The sequence below is a fragment of the Somniosus microcephalus genome, chromosome 22 (genome assembly GCF_052327205.1).
Source record: "Somniosus microcephalus isolate GS21.2 chromosome 22, FLI_Smic_1.0, whole genome shotgun sequence".
Lineage (NCBI taxonomy): Eukaryota > Metazoa > Chordata > Chondrichthyes > Squaliformes > Somniosidae > Somniosus > Somniosus microcephalus.
Genome location: NC_141008.1, coordinates 48,970,624 through 48,989,717, shown reverse-complemented (window position 1 = coordinate 48,989,717; position 19,094 = coordinate 48,970,624). Strand labels below are relative to the sequence as shown.

At 48.2% G+C, this 19,094-nt stretch overlaps 1 long non-coding RNA gene across 1 annotated transcript; it reads left to right on the top strand.

Moving 5' to 3' along the window:
- The first annotated feature begins 7,564 nt into the window (after positions 1-7,564).
- Positions 7,565-16,771, top strand: LOC147102288 (uncharacterized). Its single transcript, XR_015073243.1, has 3 exons — positions 7,565-7,751; positions 9,862-10,057; positions 16,383-16,771. It is a non-coding gene; the product is annotated as an uncharacterized LOC147102288 (long non-coding RNA).
- The last annotated feature ends 2,323 nt before the right edge of the window (positions 16,772-19,094 follow it).

Below are 19,094 nucleotides of genomic sequence, written 5' to 3'. Positions count from 1 at the left end.
TTTTAGTATCAAAAAGAAAATACTGCGGATGCTGGAAATCTGAAATAAAAACAGAAAATGCTGGAGAAACTCAGCAGGTCAGGCAGCATCTGTGGAGTATTTTAATATCGTTGTCCAGTGAAATGTGAAGGCGTTTGCCGCTCCCGATATCTGGACCTGGGCTGGAGAGGGGAAAAACTCAGTCAGGGTTCCCGCTCCTTATCACTGTCCTGCTGACTTCTGCTAAAAAGCATCTGTATGAGGGTTGTGTCTCAGTGGGTAACACTCTCTCTAAACACTACACTACCGCACCCACGAAGCACTAAAAGGAAGAAAAGAAAGACAGACTTGTATTTCTCCAGCGCATTTCACAACCTCAGGACGTCCCAAAGCTCTTTACAGCCAATGAAGTACTTTTGAAGTGTAGTCGCTGTTGTAATGTAAGAAACGCGGCAGCCAATTTGTGCACAGCAAGATCCCATAAACAGCAATGCGATAATGACCAGATAATCTGTTTTAGTGATGTTGGTTGAGGGATAAATATTGGCCCCAGGACACCGGGGAGAACTCCCCTGCTCTTCTTCAAAATAGTGGCCATGGGATCTTTTACATCCACCCGAGAGAGCAGACAGGGCCTCGGTTTAATGTCTCATCTGAAAGACGGCACCTTTGACAGTGCGGCGCTCCCTCAGCACTGCACTGGAGTGTCAGCCTAGATTTTGTGCTCAAATTTCTGGAGTGGGGCTTGAACCCACAACTTTCATGACTGAGAGGCAAGAGAGCGAGTGCTACCCACTGAGCCACAGCTGACACTACACTACCGTGCCCCCTAAACACTGTACTACTGTAACCTCATGAGCCAATTGAGAGCTGCTCGGGATCCCAGCAGAGACAGAGAGAGCGAGGGGCAGAGAGAGAGAGAGAGAGAGACTGAGACTGAGAGAGAGAGAGAGAGAGAGACAGAGAGAGTGAGAGAGAGAGAGAGAGAAGCAGGCTTCCTCTGCGGACTGGCTGGTGACAGTCACAGATCCACAGGATGTGCTAATAACTAAGAGGAAACAGAGGAACAGAAGCAGATACAGACCGACTCACTCTGGCAACCTCCAGACTTCTCCATGGCTTGTACCTGCTGGGCCGGAGGGCAGCAACCTCCAGTTAACCCTTTCATAGCCTTTAAAAAGAATGTCTTCATTCTCAGGGCCTCGCTGGCATGGCCAGCATTTGTTGCCCTTCCCTAGTTGCCCTGAGAAGGAGGTGGTAGCGGAGGGCCTTCATCTTGAACCAATTTGATATGCCTGAGTGATTTGCTGGGCCACTTCAGAGGGCGGTTTAAGAGTCAAGCACGTTGGTGTGGGACTGGAGTCACCTATAGGCCCAGGCCGGGTCAGGACGTTAGTGAACTGGTTGGGTTTTTACGACAATCCGACAGCTTCAGGCTCACGTTTACTGAGACCAGCTTTTCCTTTTTAAACTGAATTCAAATTCTCAAACTGCCCACGCTAGGATTTGAACTCACATTCTCGGGATTACTCGTCTCAGATCCACCATAAGAAACAGGCCCCTCGGGCCTGCTCCGCCATTCAATAAGGTCATGGCTGATCTGATCCTGGCCTCAACTCCACTTTCCTGCCTGCTCCCACATTACAAAAGTTTCCCACATTACAACAGTGACTCCACTTCAAAAGTATTTCATTGACTGTAAAGCGCTTTGAGACGTCCGGTGGTCGTGAAAGGCGCTATATAAATGCAAGTCTTTCTTTCTTTCCTCTTTCTGCCTGTTCCCCATAACCCTCGACTCCCCTGAAGTTCAAAAATCTGTCTATCTCCACCTTGAATATATTCAATGACTCCGCCTCCACAGCTCTCTGGGGAAGAGAATTCCAAAGATTCACGACCATCTGAGAGAAGAAATTCCTCATCTCCATTTTAAATGGGTGCCTCCTTATTCTGAAACTATGCCCCCTAGTTCTAGATTCCCCACGAGGGGAAACATCCTCTCAGCATCTACCCTGTTAAGCCCCCTCAGAATCTTGTTTCAATAAGATCCCCTCTCATTCTTCTAAACTCCAATGAGTATAGGCCCAACCTGCTCAACCTTTCTTCATAAGACAACCCCTTCATCCCAGGAATCAACCTCGTGAACCTTCTCTGAACTGCCTCCAATGCAAGTATATCCCTCCTTAAATAAGGAGACCAAAACTGTACGCAGTACTCCAGGTGTGGTCTCACCAACGCCCTGTACAGTTGTAGTAAGACTTCCCTACTTTTATACTCCATCCCCCTTGCAATAAAGGCCAACACTCCATTTGCCTTCCTAATTACTTGCTGTACCTGCATGCTAACTTTTTGTGTTTCATGTACGAGGACCCCCAGATCCCTCTGTACCGCCGCATTCTGTAATCTCGCCCTCCATTTAAATAATACTTTTTTATTCTTCCTACCAAAGTGGATAACCTCACATTTTCCCACATTATACTCCAGCTGCCAAATTTTTGCCCACTCACTGAACCTATCGCTATCCCTTTGCAGACTCTGTGTCCTCCTCACAACTTGCTTTCCCGCCTATCTTTGTATCGTCAACAAATTTGGCTACAGTACCCTCGGTCCCTTCATCCAAGTCATTAATATAGACTGTAAACAGTTGAGGCCCCAGCACTGATCCCTGTGGCACCCCACTAGTTATAGTTTGCCAACCTGAAAATGACCCATTTATCCCGACTCTCTGTTTTCCGTTAGTTAGCCAATCCTCTGTCCATGCTAATATATTACCCTCAACACCATGAGCTCTTATCTTGTGTAGTAACCTTTTATGTGGCACCTTATCGAATGCCTTCTGGAAATCCAAATACGCCACATCCACTGGTTCCCACCAACAACTTACTTAAAGGAAAACATTTCCTTCGCTTCAATTCCCCTCCCACCCCTCCTGTCCTGAAGGTGCTGACTCTTGGTGGGGCGGGGGGGGCGGTTGGGCGAGTTCTACAGGCACTGGCACCCTCCATCACCTCAGCCCAGTAATCAGTGATCATCTACGAGCCTGGACAGTGAGAGTCACACAGCTGTTTGACTGTAGGAGAGTCACCACAGATGTGCTCAGTCCCATCCCCACCAAATCAGACACAATTTGACACCGAGCTACATAAGGAGATATTAGGGCAGGTGACCAAAAGCTTGGTCAAAGAGGTAGGTTTTAAGGGGCGTCTTAAAGGAGGAGAGAGAGGCGGAGAGGTTTAAGGAGGGAATTCCAGAGCTTAGGGCCCAGGCAGCTGAAGGCACGGCCGCCAATGGTGGAGTGATGAAAATCAGGAATGCGCAAGAGGCCAGAACTGGAGGAACGCAGAGATCGCGGAGGGTTGTGGGGCTGGAGGAGGTTACAGAGATAGGGAGGGGGTGAAGGCCATGGAGGGATTTGAAAACAAGAAGAGAATTTTTAAATTGGGGCGTTGCCGGACTGGGAGCCAATGTAGGTCAGGGAGCACAGGGAGTGATGGGTGAATGGGACTCGGTGTGAGTTAGGATACGGGCAGCAGGGTTTTGGATGTGCTGAAGGTTATAGAGGGTAGAAGAGGGGCGGCTGGCCAGGAGAGCGTTGGAATAGTGAAAATATAAACAGAAAATGCTGGAAACACTCAGCAGGTCAGGCAGCATCTGTGGAGAGAGAAACAGAGTTAACGTTTCAGGTCAATGACCTTTCGTCAGATCTGGAAACTAATGTTAGAGATGTAACAGATTTTAAGCAAGTACAGAGGCAGGGAAAGGGGGAGGGGAGGAAAAAGGGAAGGTCTGTGATAGGGTGGAAGGCAGGAGAGAGTAAATGACAGAAGGGATGATGGTGCGAGGTAAAAGGAGATGGTATTGGGACAAGTAAAGAAACAAAAGATGGGTCTAGAGGAGGTGCAAATGGCAACAGCAGAATCAGCACCTGCTGTCACTTTAATTCTCCCTTAATATACAGTCTGAAATTGTTGAACTCAATGTTGAGTCCAGAAGGCTGTAAAGTGCCGAATAGAAAGATGAGGTGCTGTTCCTCGAGCTTAAGCTGAGCTTCATTGGAACAGTGTAAGAGGCCGAGGACAGAGAGGTCCGAGTGGGAGTGGAGCAGAGAATTAAAGTGACAGGCGACCGGAAGCTCAGGGTCACCCTTACGGACTGAACGGAGGTGTTCAGCAAAGCGGTCACCCAATCTGCGTTTGGTCTCCCCAATGTAGAGGAGACCACATCGTGAGCAGCGAATACAGTATACTAAATTGAAAGAAGTACAAGTAAATCGCTGTTGCATTACAACTTTATAAATCACTGGTTAGGCCTCAGCTGGCGTACTGTGGACAATTCTGGGCCCCACGCCTCCGGAAAGGCCTCGGAAAGGGTACAGAGGGGGTTTACCAGGATGTTACCAGGGATGAGGGACTTCAATTATGAGGAGAGGCTGGAGAGGTTCGGACTGTTCTCCTTGGAACAGAGAAGGTTAAGAGGTGACCTAATAGAGGTTTTGAAGACAATGAGGGGTTTTAATAAAGTAGATAGAGAAAGGCTGAGTGGGTCAGTAACCAGGGGTCACAGATTTAAAATCATTGGCAAAAGATCGAGAGGGGGGGATGAGGAGAATTTCTTTCACTCAGAGAGTTGACGGGATCTGGAACGCTCGACCTGAAAAGGTGGAGGAAGCTGATCCCATCAATAATTTTAAAAGGGAGTTGGACGGTACTGGAGGATGAGGAACTCACAGGGTTAGGGACAAAAAGCAGGGGGTGTGGGACTGAGCACAACTGCTCTTTCAAAGAGGCAGCACAGGCACGACGGGCCGAATGGCCTCCTCCTGTGCTGTAAGTTTCTCTGATTCTAGGAATAGCCGAGTCTGAAGGTAACAAATGCAGTGGGGGTATGGATTAGGGGGAGGGGTAGCAAAGTGGACTCAAAACTGTTTAGACGGGAGGAAACTGAGAGTTGGGGTGAAGGGCAGTTTCTCGGGGTGGTTGGAAGCGGGCATTGGGGTCCCACAGGGTTCTGTTCTGAAACCACATCTGCTCAAATGGGAGGCATAGCAACTAACTCTGAGGACCTAAGGAAGCTGCACAGAGGGTATTGATCAGTTATTGAAATGGGCAAAAAAAGGAGCAGATGGCATTCCATATCAGTAAGTATGAGGTGGTACATTTTGATTTAAAAGAATAATTATACTTCGGGGGAAAGCTGGGTGATGTGGAAGAGCGAAGGGATTTTGGAGTTCCAGTTCACAAGACATTAAAAACAGCAGCTCAAGTGGAAAAGACCACAAAAAAACTCCTGAAATACTGGGTTTTATGCAAGAAAGGAAAGACTTGCATTTCTGTAGCACGTTTCACGACCTCAGGACGACCCAAAGCTCTTTACAGTCAATGAAGTATTTTCGGAGTGAGTTACTGTTGTAATGTAGGAAACGCTGCAGTCAATTTGTGCACAGCAAGATCCCATAAACAGCAATGTGATAATGATCAGATAATCTGTTTTAATGATGTTGGTTGAGGGATAAATATAAGCCAGGGGAGAACTCCCCTGCTCTTCTTCGATTTAGTGCCGTGGGATCTTTTACGTCCATCTGAGAGAGCAGATGGGGCCTCGGTTTAACGTCTCATTTGAAAGACGGCCCCTCCGACAGTGCAGCGCTCCCTCAGCACCGCACTGGAGCGACAGCCTGGATTTTGTGCTCAAGTCTCTGGAGTGGAACCAACTGAGTCACAGCTGACACCCATGGTACAGAATGTAAAGGAGATGTAATGGTGAATCTACAGAAAACCTTTTAAGCCACAGTTGGAGGACTGTGTGCAGTATTGGGCTCCACTCTATAAGAAGGATGTTGAGGCAATACAGTGCAGATTCACTAAGATGCTGCCTGTTATCAGGAAATACAAATATGAAGAAATACTTGAGAAATTGGGGCTGTTTTCATTAGAACAGAGGAGAGTCAGGGGCGATTTACTAGAGGTGTTTAAAATTATGCAGGGACAAAGTAGAAATGGACTCTTTCCAGTGATCGAGGGGATCCAGATCGAGGGGAGATTGATATAAGATTAATTGTAAGAGAGTTAGAACAGAAAGCAGGAGGGACGTTTATACAGAGGGTTGTGAGACTGTGGAATGCACTCAATGATTGACGTCGACACCATGTCAACATGGCGCAGTGTTTAGAGGGTGTGGGAGTGGAGTGCAGGTGCAGCAGGCAGTTAAGAAGGCAAATGGTATGTTGGCCTTCGTAGCGAGAGGGTTTGAGTACAGGAACAAGGATGTCTTGCTGCGGTTGTACAGGGCCTTGGTGAGGCCACATCTTGAGTATTGTGTGCAGTTTTGGTCGCCTTATCTGAGGAAGGATGTTCTTGCCATGGAAGGAGTGCAGAGAAGATTCACCAGGCTGATACCTGGAATGGCAGGAATGACGTATGAGGAGAGATTGGGTCGATTGGGCTTGTACTCGCTGGAGTTTAGAAGAATGAGAGGGGATCTCATCGAAACTTATAAAATTCTAACAGGACTAGACAGACTAGATGCTGAAAGGATGTTCCCGATGGTCGGGGAGTCCAGAACCAGGGGTTACAGTCTAAGGATAAGGGGTAAGCCATTTAGGACAGAGATGAGGAGGAATTTCTTCACCCAGAGAGTGGTGAACCTGTGGAATTCTCTGCCAAAGGCAGTAGAGGCCAATTCATTAAATATATTCAAGAAGGAGTTGGATATATTTCTTAAGGTTAAAGGGATCAAGGGATAGGGGGAGAAAGCAGGGACAGGGTACTGAATTTGGATGATCAGCCATGATCTCACTGAATGGCGGAGCAGGCTCGAGGGGCCGAATGGCCTACTCCTGCTCCTATCTTCTATGTTTCTATGAGTGATACTTGAACCAACAACCTTCTGACTCAAAGGCAAGAGTGATACCCACTGAACCACGACTGCCATTGGGTAAAGGCGGGGTAGAGGGACATTGGAACAGGGATTGGGGTTACTGCTCATGTGGGGGACAAACACCGACAGGGACTGGTTGGGTCGAGCAGCCTAGTTGTGTGCTGTGATTCTGTGTAATTCAACAATTATTGATAACTTACAATAACGGCAGCCATATAGGAGTGATAACTAAAGGCACCACTTGTGTCAGCTGTGGATCGGTGGGCAGTTGTCTTGTCTCTGTAAAGCGCTTTGGGACGTCCGGTGGTTGTGAAAGGTGCTATACAAATGCAAGTCTTTCTTTCTTTCATAGCCAATACCAGGTAAAGCCATACCCTGACCCAACCATAAAACCCCAGTGACCAACACACCTAACACAAAAAAATGTAAAATACATTCGGTCACCAACAAGTCAGAAGGTTTTCTTAGAGTGGAGCCGAGTTCCTGGAAGCTGTTTATGTTGAAGTGTACAGGCTGGTGCAGGGCAGATAGAGCCGCTCGCACCTTATCAGGCTGCTCATCCCCAGGGTGTTGATCACGAGTCAGGACCACCACCCTAACCGCAGCAAAAAATCCACCCCCTCCCTCACAGCGCCCCAACCTCTCCTCCTTATTGGAACCAACCAATGAATCAGTCGCCAGCCAAGTGGTTAATCTGAGAAGCCTCTTCTGGGTGTAAAGGTATGCAAATGAAGCCAGTCCATAATAAGGCTTCAGGAGAGAGAGAGGGAGCGAGAGGGGCTGAGCAGAGCAGAGAAGCAAGTTCGAACTGTTGATCCCAACGCCTTTGATCGGAGAAGCTCAGTGCGGGCACGGCATTCCTTTTGGCGGGAAGGGCCGACTTCTCTCTCAGGAGTGAGGTAGGAGCGGGTCGAGGGATCTCCCTGTGAAACTTTAACCTGTACTTTCTCTTGCTTTTTTTCCCCCGGTATTTTCTGTTTCTACTTCAGATGTTCCCTTGGCAGCTGAGCTGTGTATTATCCATCCCCGTGGTGGGCAATTGACAAAGCTCAAAGGCAAACAGTGTTCTGTGGTCAGCCCTGGTTCAGCGGGTCGCACCCTCTCGCCTCTGAGTCAGAGCGTTGTGGGTTCAAGCACTCAATCCAGGTTCACGCTGCCTGTGCAATACTGAGGGAGCGCTGCACTGTCGGAGGTGCCGTCTTTCGGATGACACATTAAACCGAGGCCCCGTCTGCCCTCTCAGGTGGACGTAAAAGATTCCACGGCCACTATTTCAAAGAAGTGTTTCCTAACTTCTCTCCTGAATGGCCTGGCTCTGACTTTAAGGTTCTGTCCCCTTGTCCTAGTCTCCCCGACCAGCGGACAAAGTATCTCTCTAGCTACCCTATCAATTCCTTTCAAAATCTCAAAAACCTCAATCAAATCACCCCTTAACCTTCTATATTCCAGGGAATACAAGCCTAGTTTATGTAATCCCTCCTCATAATCTAACCCTTGGAGCCCCGCTAACATTCTGGTGAATCTGCTCTGCGCTCCTTCCAAGGCCAATATATCCTTCCTAAGGTGTGGTGCCCAGAACTGTACTCAGTACTCCAGCTGTGGTCTAACCCGGGCTTTGTATAGCTGCAGCAAAACTTCTTCCTCTATATTCTAGCCCTCCAGTTATAAAGGTTATCATTCCATTCGCCTTTTTGATTATTTTTTGTACCTGACCATTATATTTTTAGTGCTCTGTGTACTCGGACCCCTAAATCTCACTGGACCTTCACTTGTTCCCAGCTTTTCACCATTTAACTAATACTCAGGTCAATCTTTTTCTGGTCCAAGATGGATGACCTCACACTTACCTGTGCTGAAATCCATCTGCCACAGTTTCGCCCCCTCACTGAATCTATCAATGTCTCTGTGTAGTTCTATGCTCCCGTCCACACTACTTACTCTACCACCAATCGTTGTGTCTTCGGCAAACTTGGATACACGGCTCTCTGTTGTGTTATCCAAGTCATTAACAAATTTTTGCAAGGGCTTGAGACACTACACGTGGTGTGAGGGAAAATGAAGCATTTTTGTCCCCGACTGCTTATTTATTGGATTCTATCTGGTGTGTCACAGCACCCATGGGGTTAAAACTGGTTCCTGCTCACGGTCTCTGCAGGTCAGCCATGGCGGACTGGCTGATAGTCACACCACAGGACAAGAACTGGTTCGTTGCTGTCATTGCCTTTGGGGTAGGCAGCTGTCTCACAGAGTGGCTGGAATTGTCATTGAATCATAGACTCCTACAGCACCAAAGGAGGCCATTCGGCCCATCGGATCTGAGCCGGCTCTTTGAAAGAGCTCTCCCATTAGTCCCACTCCCCCGCCCCCCCCACCAACCCCCCAGCTCTTTCCCCAAAGCCCTGCTTCACTCAGTGTCCAAGAAGCCCCCCAGGAGCATTATTACAAGCTGGTTTGACACTCGTGTGAAATGCCATGTGGTGTGAAACTAAGGGTGCGTGAGGCCGACTTATCCGAGAGACATTCACACCACTCCCATCCCGAGCCAGGCTGGGACCGGGATCTGGAGTTAGACTGTAGTGTTTTGCACAGCGGGGGATGTAAGTGAAACTGGAGAGAAAGCGATGACTGCACCTCCATCTCCCCCTTATAGCTCTCGAGATTGTGTGGTAATGTATACAAACACAGTTCCTCTTTAAGGGTTAGCATCTCAATACAGTGGGACCATGTGCTATCTTTGTAAATGCTGAATTAGAACCCGCAAAAAAAATTAATCATTTCATCAACCTATTTAAAATAAGTTGGAATGAGAAAGCATCCAATGCGGGATATTATCAATCAGATCACACAGCACTCAGGAACTTTATCTTTCCATCTATAAATTCACATTTAATGTTTTTTTTATAAAAAATGTCTTACGTTAAGTTCACTCGATTCAAACAGTTTCAGTTCTCTTTTCCAAGAAAAACTCAACTGCTGTTGAACTAAAAATTGTCAAATTGTCTTCCGCAGATGGAGAGGGAGAAAGAAACGAGCCAATTAAAAGCAGGAGGCTCCTCTTCCAGCTCCGAACCCCAACCTTTATCGCAGCAGAGCGCGAGACTTCGGCGCGGAGACCGGATCAGGAACAGTCGAAGGGAGAGGTTCAGGGCTCAGAACCTCGACACATTGGGTCCGATTGATACGTAAAGACAAATGTGCTCAAGATGTGAGTATTTGTGAGTGTTCCTTAAAACAGAACTTAACAGTGATTGAGAATTTTGCTGAGTTTTAGTATGAGCCATGCAATATATGGGTTGTTCTCCTTAGAGTAGAGAAGCTTACAACAAGATTTGATAGAGGTGTTCAAAAATCATGAAGGGTTTTGAGTAAATGCGGAGAAACTGTTTCCAGTGGCAGGAGGGTGGGTAACCAGAGGACACAGATTGAAGATAATTGGCAAAAGAACCAGAGGGGAGATGAGGAGAATTTTTTTACACAGCAAATTGTTGTGATCTGGAACACGCTGCCTGAAAGGGCGGTGGAGGCAGATTCAATAGTAACTTTCAAAAGAGAATTGGATAAATGCTTGAAATGGGCAGATTTGCAGGGCTATAGGGAAAGAGCGGGAGAGTGCGACTAATTGAAGGGCTCTTAAGAGCCGGCACAGGCCCGATGGGCCGAATGGCCTCCTTCTGTGCTGTAAAATTCTGTGATTCTAAATATCAGACACAGAATTCCATGTCAGTCGACGACAGGCGATCCTATTAATTCTGATGTAGTGACACTGTAATCATTAATTCTCGTGTGCAAATGTTACTGTGTAAGGTGGAGACAACACAGAGCAAAACAAAGCGACGGGGGACGTGTGAGGTAACCAACAGCTCAGCTGAGAACCTTGTGTTGTGTGAGCCTTTGTTTTTTGGGGTCTCGAACCCCACGATTAGATTCTAATGGCACAGTCACAGGCAGGCTCCCATTCCTCACCATGCATTCGTTTAGAGTCAGTGTTTAAACAAAGGGTCTCGGCTTCGGAGGATAATCTACCGTGTTTGTTTTCTAAAATAATTCTTTAGTCTTGTCAGCCTCAAACTGGGCAGGCTGCTGATCCACTCTGCGGGTAGGCTGGGCGGTCTGGGTGTGGGAACCATGGTTTAACCGGTCAGATATATTGGGGAAGTGAAGTGAGCGGAGCCCAGTCGCGATCACTAGGTGATTGGTATGGGGAGTTTTGGGCAGTCACTGTAAGTGTGTCCCGGGGCAGTGCGCACACCATGGATCCAGAAATCATGGAGTGAAGATCCTCAGTTTGAATCTATGACAGTTCCCAGTGCTGGCGAGCAATGAACAGCAACGGGGCAGCGCCTTCACGCAAACATATCGGGCAGAGCCCTTCTCCTTTGCTAACAGCAGGACACAATGACATCAATCGTCCCAAACTACAAGACTGTGAGGCAAAAGTGCCAACACGTCGCTTGTAGGTGATGATATTGCAATGAAATAAATCTGCCCCTGCCCACTCCCTCTCTCCTCCTTCCCCCCTGCCCACTCCTCTCTCCCTCTCCTCCCCTCCTCTTCTCCTCCTTCTTCCCCCCTGCCTCTCCCTCTCCGCTCCCCACTCCTCTCCTCCTTCTTCCCTCCTCTGCTCCTCCTCCTCTCCTCACTCCTCCCTCCCTCTCCTCCTCCTCTCCCCACTCCTCTCTCCCTCTCCTCCTTCTTCCCCCCTGCCAACTCCCTCTCTGCTCCCCACTCCTCTATCCCTCTCCTCCTTCTTCCCTCCTCTCCCCACTCCTCTCTTCCTCTCCTCCTCCTTCCCTCCTCTCCTTTCCCTTCCCTCACTCCCCCCACCCACTTTGATGTTGGATATCCTGGAGAGTCATATGTTGGACATCCTGGGAAGTTAAGAGTTAATAGTTGAACTTCTTTGTATCTTGGAGCCACAGGTTTTCCAATATAAACAGGATGGCTTTGCAGTATCCTGAAAGGAATGCATGGCTTGTATTCTGATACAGAACATGCTTGTGCAAGGGAATACGTGACAGTAATGACTTCAGCCATGAGTGATTAAAGAGTAAATTTAGTGGCTGGGGTGATAAACATAGGTAGAGGGATCCATTAACTATAGTACAGAAAGATAATGGTTAATAAAGCCTGTTCTTCAAAGAGGTGAAGAACAGTTGGGTCAGGAAGTCTTGTTTAAGGGAAGCAGCTTTAGGGTAAACAACTACAGCTGTTTACACGAATGACACTTTCCTCAAAGGGATTCAGGAATAGATACGTCATGCGGCCTTATCTGTGACATGTACCTTTGATGTAGGCAAAATATATATGATGAATAAAGGAGCATGGTTTTCAGCGGTTCTTCAGAGGGCTCAAATGATTGAACTTGAAGCCGAAAGCCACTCTCAGATCTGGGTTGAACGGATCCCTCATCCTCGGTGTCTGTAAAGTCTGTTCATACACTACTCCACAAAGTATCTCGTGCTTACTCGAAACGTTTTGTTGTGAACTATAGGAGGAAGGAGGTCACCACCCACTGTGTAAAGTAGTTAAGTTGAAAGGTTTGTTTTCTCTGCCTGAGCCTGTGGGCCCTGGTTCTCGGGCTGGTGGTGGAAGTGCGGTTGGTGGGCCAGTGGGCTGACATCTAGGGATGAGCCTGAGCTTTGCCTGCGTGTACTCAGTCTGACTGTGTTGGTCTCTCTGTGTTGCAGGCTGTACTTGGGAGGACGCAGATTGTAGAGTTGCCTTGTGTTCTGGGCAGGATATCATCATATACTGTAAGTTCACTATTAAGATACTACAGTATAGATGATGTACTATCCCGGGCTTTGATGGTGCAGCGAGGGCCAGTTCCAGGCGAATAGCGTCCAATCTCAAACTCCGCCTGAAGAGACCTGTCAAGGTGTGAAACACTGGTGGAAATAATCAATCAAAAGAACACGGAAATAATCTTAGCTCGAGACGCCATATGCTGTCACTGACTCTGTGACCTTAGTTCCCCAGCACAATAGCAGCTGGTTTGCTTCTTTCCAACATTCAGGTTTGATGACCGTTACATTTGTGAATTTTGTTTTTAATCTGACCATACTCTTTGTTTGAAAGTCTCACAACAGGTTGTGCACAATGGAACTTTGCCGTCTTCCTTCGTTTCAACTCGTCATTTATTCCGTTTAGTGATCAGGAGTTGTGAAGCTTGTACGAGCTCTTGGTACTCGGTCAATCCCGGGACAATAATCCAATACTGTCTCCGTCGCTCTCGGTTTGTGTTAAACCCCATTTTTCCCTCTTTCTCCGTGTGTTTCCGCTCAGGATGGATCGCTGGACTCTGAAGGGTGGGGGTGTCGGTTAAACCGTTACCATTACTTGTTTAAGTACTGGTAAGGGTTATACCGCTGCTCCCAGACTCGTCACAGCCGCCGGACAGAGGAGGGAAAGATCTCTATCTCTACTGATGTTAATCCAGCTCCCTCACACTGTCACTCAGTAACCCCTCTCCCCCAGTGCCCTGTGTTACTGACTGTATCTCTACTGATGTTAATCCAGCTCCCTCACACTGTCACTCAGTAACCCCTCTCCCCCAGCACCCTGTGTTACTGACTGTATCTCTACTGATGTTAATCCAGCTCCCTCACACTGTCACTCAGGAACCCCTCTCCCCCAGTGCCCTGTTACTGACTGTATCTCTACTGATGTTAATCCAGCTCCCTCACACTCAATAACCCCTCTCCCCCAGCACCGTGTCACTGACTATCTCTACTGATGTTAATCCAGCTCCCTCACACTGTCACTCAGTAACCCCTCTCCCCCCACCGCCCTGTGTTTCTGACTGTATCTATACTGATGTTAATCCAGCTCCCTCACACTGTCACTCGGTAACCTCTCCCCCACCGCCCTGTGTTTCTGACTGTATCTCTACTGATGTTAATCCAGCTCCCTCACACGGTCACTCAGTAACCCCTCTCCCCCCCAGCGCCCTGTGTTACTGACTGTATCTCTACTGATGTTAATTCAGCTCCCTCACACGGTCACTCAGTAACCCCTCTCCCCCAGCGCCCTGTGTTACTGGCTGTATCTCTGCGGATGTTAATCCAGCTCCCTCACAGTGTCACTCAGTAACCCCTCTCCCCCAGTGCCCTGTTTTACTGACTGTATCTCTACTGATGTTAATCCAACTCCCTCACACTGCCACTCAGTAACCTCTCCCCCACCGCCCTGTGTTTCTGACTGTATCTCTACTGATGTTAATCCAGCTTCCTCACACTTGTCACTCGGTAACCTCTCCCCCACCGCCCTGTGTTTCTGACTGTATCTCTACTGATGTTAATCCAGCTCCCTCACACTGTCACTCGGTAACCCCTCCCGAGCGCCCTGTGTTACTGACTGTGTCTCTCTGATGGGCGGGGTGAGGGTAGGAGTTACTGAAAGGCAGCCTGTTTGCAGGCCTGTGCTTCTCTGTATCCAACTGCAGCGGAGAGTCTCTCTCACTCCGGTTCACTTCCTGTAGCTGTGGTCCGTCCATTGCCCTGTGACGGTGCAGTAGGGACTGTGAATCTCCCTCGACACCGCCTGCACATCACTACTCATGGAGGAGAGGGAACAGACAATCAGCGACAGTTACTGAGAGTTGATGAGTGACCATATAAAGGAGCTGCCTTGTGCTGGAGACCAGGTGCTAGAAGCACGGACCCAGGGCCGAGACCTCACTCAAACGGCCAATCCTCATGTGAGCTCAGGTTCTGGAGGGACGATTTTCACACGTCTGCCCTGCCGGCAGCATCTGTCGGGAATTGGGGCTGGCGCTGGTCTCGATTGTCTGACGGTGCGCCCCAGATGTTAATCAAGCTCCCTCACACTGTCACTCAGTAACCCCTCCCCTAGAGAGGGGAGGTCTGAAGGGAAACAATGATCAGTTAAATCTTCATGCTAGAACTTTCATTCTATGGTTCACTGATTTGGTTCCTTTCCCTCCTCCTGCCCCATGGTCAGTCAATTCTCCTTTTCTCCCCACTTCCTTCCGCTGTGCTCGCTGTGTCTTGAAATCAGTCGAGTTATTTTTAAACTCCTAAATTCACACTGTCATTGTTCAACAGTGTTTGGCAATTTTTTTGGCCAAGCAGAGAACAAACTGTAACTTGCATCCAAAAGTGTGGTTGGTCCCAACAGTTATTCGCACATGATGTCATCGTGACCCCAGCCTGTACTGTCATCGTGTGACCCCAGTGCGTGACGCCAGCCTGTACTGTCATCGTGTGACCCCAGTGCGTGACGCCAGCCTGTACTGTCATCGTGTGACCCCAGTGCGTGACCCCAGCCTGTACTGTCATCGTGTGACCCCAGTGCGTGACGCCAGTCTGTACTGTCATCGTGTGACCCCAGTGCGTGACCCCAGCCTGTACTGTCATCGTGTGACCCCAGTGCGTGACCCCAGCCTGTGCTGTCATCGTGTGACCCCAGTGCGTGACGCCAGTCTGTGCTGTTCCAGGTTTATTTTTACTCCCTGTCGAGGCTCTTTTGAACTTTTCTTACTTGGTATCTGGGAAAACTTTTAACCAATCAGCTTCAAGTGAGATCTGATCCAATGAGTCGCGCCACGCCTGTCGCTAAAAAGTGTCATTTTAAAAAATGATTCAGAAACCCGGGTGAAAGGGCCACTCGAGTCCACTGAGCAGAACTCCATCAAAGCTCAAACAAGGAGAGAACATCAGGATCCAGAATGATACCGGGGCTTAAAGGGTTAAATTATGACGACAGGTTGCTTAAACTTGGCTTTAGAAGATTAAATGGGTGATCTAATTGAGGTGTTTAAGATGATTAAAGGAGTTGATCGGGTCAATAGAAAGAAACTATTTCCTCTGGTGGGGGGAGTCCAAAACAAGGGGGCAGAACCTTAAAATCAGAGCCAGACCGTTCAGGGGTGACGTCAGGAAGCACTTCTTCACACAAAGGGGAGTGGAAATCTGGAACTCTCGCCCCCAAAAAGCTGTTGATGCCGGGGGTCAATTGGCGCTTTCCAGACTGAGAGCGATAGATTTTTGTTGGGTCAGGGGATCGAGGGATATGGAGCAAAGGCGGGTAAATGGAGTTGAGGTGCAGATCAGCCGTGATCTGATAGAATGGCGGAACAGGCCTGAGGGGCTGACTGGCCTCCTCCTGTTCCTGTGCAAGCTTGAGATTTAAAGCCTGCAGATTGTAGCGTGAGGGGAGGCCCAAGGGACGCGATGAATGCCACAGATTAAGGAAAGATGTAATGAGGAGGGAGAGCGAGCAGGACTCGGGAAGCAGAGGCGTGCTGACCCTATTAGAATTGGTGTGATAGGATGTGGCAACCACCTGAAACCACACTTCAGTGTGCGTTACACTCCTGTGAAGCTCCTTGGGACGTTTTGCTACGTTAAAGGTGTTGTATAAGAGCACGTTGTTCGATGGTTAGAAAGAAGTCGTCACATTAAAAAAGAACAAATCGTTCAAGCTCCTGGTCAATCTCGAATCACTAACCCAACCCGATCTCCGTCGCTCTCGGTTTGTGTTAAAACCCATTTCTCCCTCTTTCTCAGTGTGTTTCCGCTCAGGATGGACCGCTGGACTCTGAAGGGTGGGGGTGTCGGTTAAACCGTTACCATTACTTGTTTAAGTACTGGTAAGGGTTATACCGCTGCTCCCAGACTCGTCACAGCCGCCGGACAGAGAGGAGGGAAAAAAGCGGAATGGTGCGAGGGGAGAATGCGTGCGGTGGATTTGTGACTGCTTGCCGGTTTAGCTGACACTCCAGGTACAAGCCCCGATGAAAAAACCAACCAGAATAAACGAATGAACGAGTACAGGAGCTGACCCTCGCAGAGGCCGTGATATTGTGTCCGCTGCAGTCAATCTCACTTCAATAAAACACAACTTCTGCTGCAAGAAATCTGTTCAGTGAAAATAAATTTAAAGTATCAAAAACAAATTACTCACCATCAAGATCAGATTAAAGATCACCTGCGGCCAGAGAGCGTCTGTTTGTGACAGTGTGTTTGTGTGTTAGAGTGTGAGGGGAGTGTGTCAATGAGTGTGAGGGAAGTGTGTGTGTCAATGAGTGTGAGGGAAGTGTGTGTGTTAATGAGTGTGAGGGAAGTGTGTGTGTTAATGAGTGTGAGGGGAGTGTGTGTGTCAATGAGTGTGAGGGGGAGTGTGGAACCACTATTATTCACAATTTAAATTAACGATTTGGGCTCGGGAATGGGAAGTACAATTTCAACCTCTCCAACAAGCAAGAGTTTAACCACCGCCCCTTGACATTCAACGGTATTACCATCGCCGAATCCCCACCATCAACATCCTGGGGGTCACCATTGACCAGAAACTTTAACTGGACCAGCCACATAAATACAGTGGCAACAAGAGCAGGTCAGAGGCTGGGTATTCTGTGGCGAGTGTCTCACCTCCTGACTCCCCAAAGCCTTTCCACCATCTACAAGGCACAAGTCAGGAGTGTGATGGAATACTCTCCATTTGCCTGGATGAGTGCAGCTCCAACAACACTCAAGAAGCTTGACACCATCCAAGGCAAAGCAGCCCGCTTGATTGGCACCCCGTCCACCACCTTAAACATTCACTCCCTCCACCACTGGCGTTCCGTGCAGCAACTCGCCAAGGCTTCTTCGGTAGCACCTCCCAAAACCCGCGACCTCTTCCACCTAGAAGGACAAGGGCAGCAGGCGCACGGGGAACACCACCACCTCCAAGTTCCCCCAAGTCACACACCATCCTGACTTGGAAATATATCGCCGATCCTTCATCGTCGCTGGGTCAAAATCCTGGAACTCCCTCCTTAACAGCACTGTGGGAGCACCTTCACCACACGGACGGCAGCGGTTCAAGAAGGTGGCTCACCACCACCTTCTCAAGGGCAATTAGAGATGGGCAATAAATGCTGGCATTGCCAGCGACGCCCAGATCGAATAATAAAAAAATTTTTTGCAGACGACACCAAATTGGGGGTGTAGTTAATACTGAGGAAGAATGCGACAAAATGCAGTTGACATTAATAAACTTGCAGAACGAGCGTGTAATTGGCAAATTAATTTAAATGTCTGAGGTGGTGCATTTTTGGTAGGAAGAATAAGGAGGCCACATACTGCTTGGATAATAAGAGTCTAAATGGAGTAGAGGTGCAAAGGGATCGAGGGGTACAGATACACAAATCACTAAAAGTAGCAACGCAGGTTAATAAAGCCATTAAAAGAAAACAAGGTTCATTTCTAGAGGGATAGGACTGAAAGGCAGAGAAGTTATGTTAAACTTGTATCGAACTTTGGTGAGACCACCCTTGCACAGTTCTGCTCTTCATATTCTAAAAAGGATATGAAGGCACTGAGAAGGTGCAAAAAAGATTCACAAGGACGGTACCAGAACTGAGAGATTATACCTATCAGCAAAAGCTGACCAGGCTGGCACAGCAACGTCGCGCTGTTCGATGGTGAGGCTTGAGCGCTGTTTTCGCGAAGCTACAGGAGGAGCGCCGCAGCTCGGACAGCAACGTTTGGATTTCCGCATTTAACCGCGTGTCTGCCCCTCGCTCGAGGTTGCTGCAGCATTTACGCACAAGTAACAGTGAGCGCCATTAGCCTCATGTTATTTCGCCCGCAAAATCTGTGCCAATAAAATGGCTGGGACTGAATTCCTTTTGTAATTTTGATGAAAATTAATGGCAAAAAAAATTTCAGACCCAGAATGAGGGAAATGGGAAATATTAGCGATTCTGTGGGGGTGAGGAGTTTGCTGGATTTTTCCCGTGGCCTCTGAATATTTTGTTTCCTCTTTCATCATGATTGACGAGAGAAGGTGGAATTGTTCTCCTTCGAGTAGAGGGGAGATTTAATAGAGGTGTACAAAATCATGAGGGGTTTGGATGGCGTAGATAGGGAGAAACTGTTTCCAGTGGCAGGAGGGTCAGTAACCAGAGGACACAGATTGAAGGTAATTGGCAAAAGAACCAGAGGGGAAGAGAGTTTTTTTTTAACGCAACAAGTTAAAATCTGGAACACGCTGCCTGAAAGGTTGGTGGAATCAGACTCAATAGTAACTTTTAAAAGGGAATTAGATAAATACTTGATGGGGAAAAAGCAGGGGAGTGGGACTAATTGGACAGCTCTTTCAAAGAGCTGGCACAGACATGATGGGCCGAAGGGCTTTCTGTGCTGTATCATTCCATGAACTCAATTGATTTGATGCTCTACAGCTTTCCAAAGATGGGAGAAAGTTCCTGTGGAAGCACAAAACCAATCTAA